This window comes from Stigmatopora nigra, unplaced genomic scaffold, assembly GCF_051989575.1.
Source record: "Stigmatopora nigra isolate UIUO_SnigA unplaced genomic scaffold, RoL_Snig_1.1 HiC_scaffold_24, whole genome shotgun sequence".
In the NCBI taxonomy this organism is placed as follows: Eukaryota; Metazoa; Chordata; class Actinopteri; order Syngnathiformes; family Syngnathidae; genus Stigmatopora; species Stigmatopora nigra.
This window is the reverse complement of record NW_027551603.1, coordinates 4,924,554-4,936,827: the sequence shown is the minus strand read 5'-3', so window position 1 is coordinate 4,936,827 and position 12,274 is coordinate 4,924,554.

The following is a 12,274-nucleotide window of genomic DNA, read 5'->3' as shown; positions in this document are numbered from 1 at the left end:
AGGTCTTATCCCACCAATCTGACAATGCGGACGTATCTACTCCAGAGTGTTCTTACATATTGCGGTTCAGTGTTTGCAGGCCAGTAATGGCCCTGGTGAGAGATCCACTGGGTGACGTGTTGTTCGGTATGAAGGTGCAACATTGTTTTCCAAACATTGCACACACGCCCCCTGTTTCAAGGATCATATCCACCGCTATGCGATTCTGGAACGCCATCAGACTGGTAGCTGCCAGTTGTTCCTTCATGGCCACAAATCCCTTTTTAACATAATTTCCAAGTTTTGGACATTGTAATGTAAGTAATTTATTCTATCCACATTTTTGTTTGGGGTGATTAGAAGGAAGATGGACTCCCAACCTGCTGCGATCTGATTAGCCAGCTTATACTCATCTGGTACGCCCCGGGGGATGCCAATCGCATCAATGTATGTTGGATCTCCTTCCCTCCATGCCTCTCGACCATGTCGGGAGGGTCGACCCTTCACCTCCGAATTCTGAGCCGCCAATTGTATCTCCTCCACTGTGGATGGAAAAACAGACACCGGTAAGAGCAGTGAGACCAAAGCACCTAGTCCTGCCGCGTTTCGGCAGGAGTCGTATAATTTATCTACCACCCCGCCACCATAGGCCAGAACGTGGTATCAGGGGTGTAGTTTGTTTTAGAACGCCGGTACACCACGTCTCATTTATCGCCCCCAGCTTCAGACCATGCCCTATTTACTGCGTAACAGGATAAACACTGTTTCAATATTCTTTTTTTCTTGCCAAGTAGGACACGTTTTTTCATTTGTAAAAACACTTTTCCCCAAAAGAATGGTGATTGAGGGAGTTGTTAGATCCCATCGTATTTTCCCTTGTCTGGTAGGTTATCCTAATCCTTTGTAAGATGGTTTAGTCTCAATTGAAACCATATGGAGATGTCAAACCCAATATAAAAGAGTTCCCTATAGTTTTATGGTATTGCTTGCTGAGCAATAATCTTTTCAATTAATATTGGTGTTTCCCGTATTTTATTAAGTCAGAAAGTTTATCTTACCCGTCCCCTCAATGTTTCAATTGAGACCACCCTTTTACCAAAGTAGCTCCACCTAGTGCTTGTCCTCTTTACACTCCATTAACAGCGCCCAATTATCCCCCGTTTGGGAAATCCCTGTTTCAGAAGTAAATTTCACAGGTTAATATGTCAGTCCGAGCTTTCCAATCTTGACCAATTTCTGCAACAAGGCTTTTCCCAATCTTCAATTTTTTGCTGTTAATGTACCACACATATTTCCCACCATAGATTGACCCCTTGTATGGCAACCGGGACGTCCCCGAGTCCAAATATATATTTTCAATTTGGAAATTTGATTTAGTAGGTAATGTTAATTAAATGTAAATGTGTATGTTTCTCGGTTTACCCTCCCGTAAGAAGGTGTATCCTCAATTGAAACGCCTCCGCCTTTTTCTCCAACTGGAGAAAACAACCCTACTGTGGAAAGGAATAGAATCACAATCATCATTAATCTCCTTGCCTCAAAAGCAATAATTGTTTTCAACATGACTTTTTGTCTTTGTTTAGGCATTTTTCCTCTTGAAACGTTTCAATTTAGACAACCTTCTTACTGTGGGAAAGGTGCATCCGTGTCCCCTTTCAGTAACAAGGACCCTCCCACTTTGCGTTGCTCCGATGTTTCTTCTTTTATGCTGCGTATCAGCATCCAGTCTTCAAGAATCACCGTCGCTTCGTCCGTTTCCTGTTGAGAAGCAACATCTCCCTCTGATAGTCTAAATTTGGTGTGTGCGTTTTTTTCTCTGATAGATTCGCCTCATCATCCAATTGTCATTGTGTAGTGAATAATAACAATTTGTAAGGTCTACCAAACAGGACTTCATATAAGGTCCGCCAATTGTGGATGGTAGACAACTATTATTTTAACAAAATGGGAGCCATTATCACTATAAATAGTTTCTGGAATTCCATATCGTGGAATGATATCTATATGATCTAATAAAATAAAATCTATATGTATTTTTTGAGATGGATATGTGGGTATGCATATAGATTTAAACCATAAGCCTTGTAGTGTCGTTGTAGCAAGGCCACCTCCCCCTTGTCGAGACATAGGACTTCCCTTGACTCAAGCCCAAATTATTTTCTTTATTGATCTTTTATTGATAGATTATGTCTCAGTGGTCTGCCAATCAAAAAACACAAAAAGACAAACTATCATTCACGCTCACACTCATAAAAAGAAGAATTTAGTGTGTTCAACCAGTCTAGCATCCATAATTTCATTTTGTGGGAGTAAACTGGAGTACCCGGAGAAAATCCACAAATTCTCGAGGACGCCATGAATACCCCACATTCCGGAAGGTCTGGATCCACCCCGCATTCATTAGTAGATCCTTTAATATACACACCCCCACTCTAGCATTTTAACCGTTTGTAAAAAATTACCTTCAAGTTTCACACAAAGTTATATCCTTTTTAATGCTATCAGTTTAGCTGTTTGTTCCCCGAATTGAGGTGGCAATAGTTTCACATCTAAGGTTTTTATTTTCACAGCCGCCATGACCTAATGGCCCCCTATCAGGTTTTTGGAAAATCCCAATTTCCTCTAATAGCATGCCAATCACCTTTTAATGCGGCCATCCAATTTTGTTTCCACTTTTTTTTTTCCAGGTGATAAAATAATCTCCCCCATTTGTAAAACAAATTCATCCACGCCTAATTTATACAACATGACGCCTATGGCCTTTATTACGTCGCCTTGACTCCAAATTCTATATACCAAGATAACACGCCGAATTTGTAAGCGAATTTCGCCCATCCCATTTTGTTCATAGACAACCCATCTACCTAAAGCGTCACTTGTTTCAAAACATGAAAGGCCCCACTAGAATTTGTGCATCCAGCGCCAAATAGAGCCTATTTACACATTTTTTCTCAAATTTGTTTTAGATATGGGTCCCCAATTTCCCGAAATTTCCCAGAATTCATGTACTACCACATCCTGTCAAAAACCCAAAACGACTAACATAACCTGTTTCTAAGCCAGATTCTGGAATTTGGAGAATTTCTCCTTTCCCTCCCTTATCTAAGCTTGTTATTGCCACTCGTTATCACTGTAACATTCAGGCGTATTAACCCCATCGTTGCTAAAGTTCTCACCAATTTGCATGCCCTTAAAGCAGTAAAAAGCAACGTTATTTGGTTGTATCAATTGACCAATGCTTATCCAATCCGTAATATCCTTAAAGTCATCAATATGACCTGTGACAAAGCATATTTCCTCCCGCCAGGACAACAGACAATGTTCTTTCAAGTGCACTTTGAAAAACATTCCATGTTACTCCATTCTTAGGGAAAATATGCTCATCCTAAACCAATTATTTTATCTACAATTCACCTAATTATTTGGATGAATGCCATGAATTTTATCATGCCACTATTGCATTGTAAATTTCCCATCTGATGTCGTTAACAGCCAAATAATTCAATACCTACTATATACTTTGTAAATCACCTCATATGATGTTTACTTAAGACAAGAGTCATTTCCCATAGCCTGTTACCAAAACAAAAATCTACAACAATTAAATTAGAGAAATCAACCTTTTGTTAGGCAATTCCTAATTACAAACTTTAATGTTTTAAAAACCTTATTGTCACCAATATACCATAATATTGTAAATTTTGTCATCCTGGCCTTTTTTTTAAACCAGCCAACCTCCTGGATTAAAGTATTTTGAACAATCAAAATATTCTGAAATAGTATTAATATTATTTTATCCTCCAAAAGCTAGTTTCCTTTAACTAAGAGCCCTTTGAAATCCACAATTGCTCAAAAATGACTATTTTGGTCTATTCCCAAATCCAAAGCTTTTTACCAAAATCAACCTTTTACTAGAGAGATTTTCTATCCTCTTAATATACATTTCATTTTAAAACCCAAAAAATGAATGTGAAAGCATTCGCATAACCTTGCATTTCTTGCAGACCATGTATTGTTCTTATTCTGAAAAGTCCAAACAGAAAACGCCATAAGCCGTTAACTATGACCTCCACTCTTGCTGCGAAAACAGCATTGTTATCTTATGTTTACAAACCAGCTTTTTCCCTGTGCCCAAATATAACGCTTTTTAGAGAAGACAACCATTAAACAGTCAAATTAACCCCTCTTCCGATATTCAACTACATCACAATATTTTTCCAAGACCCCATATATCCAGAATATGTATGCTGCAAGCACAACAATATGGCAAAAACCCATTTTCTGCCCTCAAGTTTGCTTCAGCACCCCCAAGGCCAATTATTATTAATATAATGTCTTCACGGAAGGGATCACAAAATTTTAGTCGTTTACACGGTCCGAACGCTCCCGAAAGCCCAACACAGTTAAATCGTCTGCCCCGCGGCCCACATGTTTCACTCCCATCTAATCAGCAGCCGCTGCACCAGAACGCTTCTCCCGCAGTCGACACATTATTTGGCAAGTCTAGAGCATAATAAAAACACAGGTGACATTCCCTGCTAAACATTTAAATGATCATTTTGTATATATTCTTTTGTCTTTTTAAACACCATCTTCCCGCTAGCGGACGGGATCAAAAACCAAGCTGCAATAAGCCATCACATTGCTGTAAATTGACAGTACATATAGGTTATATTAACAAAGCACCACCAGCACTTGGAAATAACCATTCTAATTGTTGTTATACAAGCCCCAGCATCACAAAAAAACCCAATTTATTGTAATCACAAAACGTCATACCCGGATTAACCAAATCAAATACCAGTGTCCCCATTAATTTTCTAGCTCCCTTTATTTTTGTTAAACTTCCTCCGCGCCCGTCACCTATCTCGGTAAATATTTTCCCCGTCAGCCGAGGAGGCCCCGCTATTTTTCCTTACCAAACAGTACTTTCCCGCCGCCACGGTCTTAAATAGATCCCCGTTATCCGAGGGAGCCCCCACTATTTTCCAAAATAGTATTTTTAACTTCTCCCCGGCCTTATTTCGCCATTAGTGTCTGTGGAACAAGCTGTTACACTTTTATCCACGCACATATTTTTTATATATGTATATTACCTCTATGCATTAGTGCATATATTATCCTGCATTTTATGCATTTTAAGCTGGCCAGCAAACCCATATTTATTTATCCATAAATATAGCTGTGTAATATTTTTAAAGCGCTTTGTCTTTCCAATTTTTTCCAATCCTTACAAGTTAGACGTATTTTTTTGGATCGTCATCCAAACCCGCCTTACAACACGTGTTTCCCATATTTTACTTTTTTGTAGTGAGTTCGTGTGCCTCACACAGTTAACTTTATTATATTTATTATTATTATTATTATTACCTCTTCGACTGTATTTCCTAGGCTTGTCTTAATTTTACTGCAGAAACCACACAAACACCCCATACAACATTTACAACATATTCGTGCCTACCCTTGAGACACAGGACACTTTCCAGCCCCAACATTGTACCTCCAGTACAATATATTCGTGCCTACCCCTGAGACACAGGACACTTTCCAGCAAAGTGCCCCACCGTACCTGCCATTGACTAGTATAAACACAGGGTTTTGTCGACGTCACCCAGGACACGAAACCAGCCCACAATGGACCTCACATACAATGTCCCTTTAACGCATTTGGAAACACCGTCACAACATGCAGACATTAATGTGGACTTACCCGAGATCCATCAGATGTCTCCCTCCAGCAGGAAAAGTCTTCAACCGCCGAGAATCCAGGCGCCCCCGTCGAAAACTCCGGCCCACCAAGGGTTTTGAAGACGCCGTGCGCACGGTCACTTACCAGATGTCGAACAGCAGCGCCTGGGTTCTCGCTCCGGTATATTGACCTCCATGGCTCAGAAGGACCAAAATGTTAGGTTCATTAATAATTACCTTCGTCCGTAATTATCAATAACTGCAGGCAGACATCTTATTCAATTATTGACATTTAATTAAATAGAAATGGATAACAATGGGTAAAAGCCTCCGAAGGGGAGAGTCAGCAAGTGTCACCTTACAACTTCCGAACGTCTCCTCGAATAGACGTTTTCGTACGCCTCTTATTGCCATGAATCAAAACAATTTACAGAGTTGTTGATCATTCCATCACGTATGAGTAAAAACAACATCTGGGACTACAATAACAATCAAAGTATTTTACCAATAACAAAAACAGGAGACTAGACCTAACAACATTTAGATTAGAGTAATTATACAACTTCCTTGACCTAAGAATCATATAATATAATCATAATCATATAATGGTTACATACAGAAAAACCCGAAGTGCACGGTTACATAACGATAACAGCATTCTTGTTATTGGCCGAATAGCCCTGGCCTCGTCACCAAGGGCCCACCAAATCTCAAGGACCCAGATTGGGTGGATTGTTTGTATAACCATCCTGGAACAGGCCGTCCAGGTTAAAGATGACTTGGCAATACTCGTGACCTCGCAACACTTTGAAAATAGAAAGAGAATGATTTAACAAAGAAATGAATTAATACAAATATATTTATAATAGTAATACAGAATAAACCCAACAATGAAAAACTTACTTCAATTGGACGATAATACAGTATATACACAGTAACTATATGTCTGTGACAGTTTGTTTCGCAGCAGGGGAACATTTCAGTTTTTATTGCCTTAACGTGCGTTTCATGCGCTGAAAATCACGTTTTGGCCAAGTATCATAATTTTCACTGTAACTTAATTTCTATCACTTAGAATGATGCCAAATGAAAAACTTACTTGAATTGGACAATTATACACTATATACACAGTAACTATGTGTCTCTGACAGTTTGTTTCGCAGCAGGGGAACATTTCAGTTTTTATTGCCTTAACGTGCGTTTCATGCGCTGAAAATCACGTTTTGGCCAAGTATCATAATTTTCACTGTAACTTAATTTCTATCACTTAGAATGATGCCAAATGAAAAACTTACTTGAATTGGACAATTATACACTATATACACAGTAACTATGTGTCTCTGACAGTTTGTTTCGCAGCAGGGGGACATTTCAGTTTTTATTGCTAACGTGCGTTTCATGCGCTGAAAATCATGTTTTGGCCGAGTATGATAGTTTTCACTATAACTTAATTTCTATCACTTAGAATGATGCTAAATGAAAAACTTACTTGAATTGGACGATAATACACTATATACACAGTAACTATATGTCTCTGACAGTTTGTTTCGCAGCAGGGGAATATTTCAGTTTTTATTGCCTTAACGTGCGTTTCATGCGCTGAAAATCACGTTTTGGCCAAGTATCATAATTTTCACTATAACTTAATTTATATCACTTAGAATGATGCCAAATGAAAAACTTACTTGAATTGGACAATTATACACTATATACACAGTAACTATGTGTCTCTGACAGTTTGTTTCGCAGCAGGGGAACATTTCAGTTTTTATTGCCTTAATGTGCTTTTCATGCGCTGAAAATCATGTTTTGGCCAAGTATCATAGTTTTCATTATAACTTAATATCTAGCCATTAGAATGATGCCAAATGAAAAACTTATTGAATTATAAAATTTGATGATATTACACTATGTATAGAGAGACATTTGTGTCTCTGACAGTTTTACACAGTTTTACAAGTTATGACTCCAGACTCTTAATTTACAATTCTGCCTTTATGGATACATTGCATCACCACCCCCTGAGTGGATCACTTACCTCTCACTGTCTTTCACTTACCTTCATTCAGCATGTAGGTGTCAGATCACCTTGTACCTAATGTCTATTCATATTACCTCACCCGAAGCTATTACACAGAAGGGATTGTGTTGTGTTACCCCAAGTTTAGAGTCCCAACGGATGTGGGAAACTTACAGCGTCTGTCTGCCAGAGAGCAGCAGCTGGAACCGATTGTGACCAGGGTGGCATGGGTCCCTGATCATGTCCCTGGCTCTGCTGAGGTAACGAGGGCTGGCAATGTCTTCCAGTGAGGGCAGAGTAGCCGACGTTCTTCTGCGTAGTGGTGATACCTTTCTAAATAGCCTTTTTGTCTGCTGCCGTTCTTCCCGCGTACCACCAAATGTGCTTTTTATGTGCTGATAAGCACGTTTTGGTCGAATATGAAAGTTTTCAAGTGTGCACTTGACCCTAGATGACCTGGAGAGTGACAGTTACTCCTGAAGTTGAACCTCTTTTCATCGCACAATACAAGGAAAAAATTGCAAACCCTGTTAGCCAGCCTTTCTTATATTTCTCGAGGCGAACAAACAATTGCAAGGCCAACTAGTTAGTCTTTCTTACATTCCACGATCTTTTAATTCAATTGTAAAACCAGTTTGGCTAGTCTACCTTGCATTCTACGATCTTAAAAAACAAAGTTAAACCAGTATGACCACATGGTGCGACAAGAATAAACAATTATTAAGCCAGTTAGCCAGTCCATCCCACAATTCCCTCCTTTTGTGTCTGTGAAAATATTGAAATATTGAAGTGGCTGTTTCCATGAGCCAGAGAAGAACCAGTCAAGCCATCCTCGTTGTGGAACCGGATCTCCGGTCACAGCTCTCTGCATGTTCCTAATAGCCTGCAGGGCATCATGGACCGAGCAGGACATGCCGGCAGGGATGAAGGGGCAGCACGAGTCTCCCACCATGAAACACACACAGCCCCGCTGGGTGGCCACTCCGTCAAGAGCAGGGCAGCCCTGGAAAATCACCTGGGCCATAGCGGCTACCCAGCCTGACTGATGCGCCGACACAGGCCCGGAACCTGCCTTCAATGGTCTTCAAATGCAGGGCGTTCCTTGCCGCTCCCACTCAAGGGAACTGAGCCATTACGATTTTGGATGAGACTGACCAGTATTTGTGTTTGAGGGACACATCCGAGCCACACACTGGATCATGGTCGTGAGCTCCGTCAATAATGTGCCCAAATGGAGGTCATTGATTCGGGAATAACAGAACTTCTGAAGATCCCTAGATGATTATTTTTATACATAATAATCAAAAATACATCCCCATCGTTAATGGATACAATTATTCGGGTAAATTCACCAACCAGAACAGACTGGGCCTGGTTCTAATACAACCACTATTTTAATCGCAGAATGCCTGTTTTGGACACTGTTTATGGTGGGAAAATAGCTCCAGAACCATCCTGGATCATTATTTTTACACAGAATAGTGAACATACATCCATCTACACATTCAACACTAATTATGGGTAGAAGCACTAACCAGAACCGACTGGGCCCGGTTCTAATACGACCACTATTTTAATCGCAAAATGCCTGTTTTGGACAATGTTTATGGTGGGAAACATTATTTTTATAGAAAATAGTGAAACTACATCCACCTACTCAACCAACACAAATTCTGGGTAAATACACCAACCAGAACCGATTGGGCCTTGTTCTAATACAACCACTATTTTTATCGCAAAATGTTTTGGACACTATTGACGGTGGGAAATATTCCCAAAACATCCCTGCATCTTTAATTTTACACATAATAGTGAAAATGCATCCATCCACACAATTGACACTAAATCTGGGTAAAAGCGGCAACCAGAACCGACTGGGCCCGGTTCTAATACGACCACTATTTTAATCGCAAAATGCCTGTTTTGGACACTTTTTGTGGTGGGAAATAGCTCCAGAACCATCCTGGATCTTTATTGTTATACAAAATAGTGAAAATACATCCACTCACACAATACACACAAATTCTGGGTAAAAGCACCTACCAAAACCGACTGGGCCTGTTTCTAAACCACCACTTGTGAATAAAGTGACCAAATGAAAGTAATTCATTCGGGCATAACAGAACTTCTGAACATCGCTAGATGATTATTTCTATACAAAATAGTCAAGTATACATCAACATCATAATTGGACACAAGTTCCGTATACAAACACCCACCAGAACCGACTGGACCCTGTTATAATGCAACCACTATTTTGTATCGCAAAATGCATGTTTTGGACACTATTTATGGTGGGAAATAGCCCCAGAACTGTCCTGGATCTTTATTTTTAGACAGAATAGTGAAAATACATCTACCCACACAATGGATAAAGCACCAACCAGAACCGACTGGGCCTGGTTCTTAAAAACCACCACTTGTAAATAAAGTGCCCAATTTGAGGTCATTGATTCGGGCATAACAGAACTACTGAACATCCCTAGATGATTATTTTTATACAGAATAATCAAAAATACATCCTTATCAACATTCGACACAATTTCTGGGTAAAAACACCAACCAGAACCGCCTGGGCCTGGTTCTAATACAACCACTATTTTAATCGCAAAATGCCTGCTTTGGACACTGTTTATGGTGGGAAATAGCTCCAGAATCACCTGGAATGATGCCAATGAATGACTTACTTGAATTGGACGATTTTACACTATATACACAGGAACTATGTGTCTCTGACAGTGTGTTTGGCAGCAGGGGAACGTTTTAGTTTTTATTGCCTTAATGTGCTTTTCATGGCCTGATAATCACGTTTTGGCCAAGTATGATAGTTTTCATTGTAACTTAATTTCTATCACTTTGAACGATGCCAAATAAAAAACTTACTTGAATTGGACGATTTTTCTCTACATACACAGTAACTGTGTCTCTGACAGTTTGTTTGGCAGCAGGGGAACTTTTCAGTTTTTATTGCCTTAATGTACTTTTCATGCCCTGAAAATCACGTTTTGGCCAAGTAGGATTGTTTTCATTATAACTTAATTTCTAGCTTGAGAATGATGCCAAATGGATAACTTACTTGAATTGGACGATTTTTCACTTTATACACAGTAACTATGTGTCTCTGACAGTTTGTTTGGCAGCAGGGGAACATGTGAGAATAGACAAAGTATCTTTGCAAATGCTTGTTCATATTGTATAAGTTTTTGTGAGTATAACAGCATCATAGTCATCCTTATGGCTGACATGTCAGCATAAACACCCAACTGTCTGACTGAATAAACAATCTTAGTCTTGTGATTGGGGTGACATGTGAAGTAGAAAGTTTGTTGTTGCCGTTAGCTAATTTCAATATTAGCCTGTTTCTACTTCCACAAGTTCTTTTAATTCATAAATGGAAAAAGTCAGCAGAGTCTCGTTCAAAAGGCGTGGCTTTATATAACAGATCGATCTGGACCTAACACCTCATACAGAAGCAAGAGGAAGAAAGGTAACTCAATACAGTTTACAAAGCACATATATAGCAATGATCTCCGTCCCTCTAAGTATGAGTGTGTGTGTGAAAAGACTCCCTATGACCCCACACATGGGTCATCCAATTAACTCATGTCTGTCGGCAGTAACTTTTCTTTCTCTGAGCCGAGAGGGCCATAACTTCTGGTAACACAAACAAACTGGAAAAAGGAGTGAGACACTAGGGTTCACATTGGTCATTCTAAGATAACGGAACAGAAAACTCCTTCAGCGTCTATGCCATAAAGTATAGATAGCTCATTATTTACGCGATAAATCATACAGGGTTTAACAAGCGGCTGTGTTCCACATAGTGAAGTCGTAAAAACACTATTAAACATATATAGTGGTTCAGCCTTAGTTTCATTTGCTTACTTATTAATGTATTAGTAAGTTGCATAATTGTCGTTAGTAAACATTTTAATATATATAATTCCAATACAAGCGGCTGTGTTCCACATAGTGAAGTCGTAAAAACACTATTAAACATATATAGTGGTTCAGCCTTAGTTTCACTTGCTTACTTATTAATGTATTAGTAAGTTGCATAATTGTCGTTAGTAAACATTTTGATATATAATTCCAACAATCCCTCTCTTGATCCCAGAAAGTTCTGGGATCACATAAACAAGCTGAGAGGGGAAAATCAACAAAGTTACTCCAGGGCGTCTAAGACGTCAGAAGAAACGGGGGGGGAAGGAGCAGGGAAAAGACCTTGGCTCATCTCGCAATATTCAACCTCCTCAACCTCCGGGGGACACGACCCTACGTATGAACCAGAGTTATCTAGAAGTGGCATCATATAGGCCGGAGGTGGCTCTAGATCACGTTTTTCAAGGGCCGTCGAGATTAGACGTTCGGACAGACGACGTAAACAGGGAATACAACAACAACCACACGTGACCAAAATGGAGGTGAATACAGCAAGGGAGAGTAAAACGGATGAGACAATGCCTTTAAATTTACCGAACCATGCGCCCATTGTGTCATCCCACCATGAAGTGTCGACTCCCGAATGAGATTTTAATTCGACAGAGAAAGAACGCAGCTTAGTCAGGGTTTGTGTCAGGGTACCAT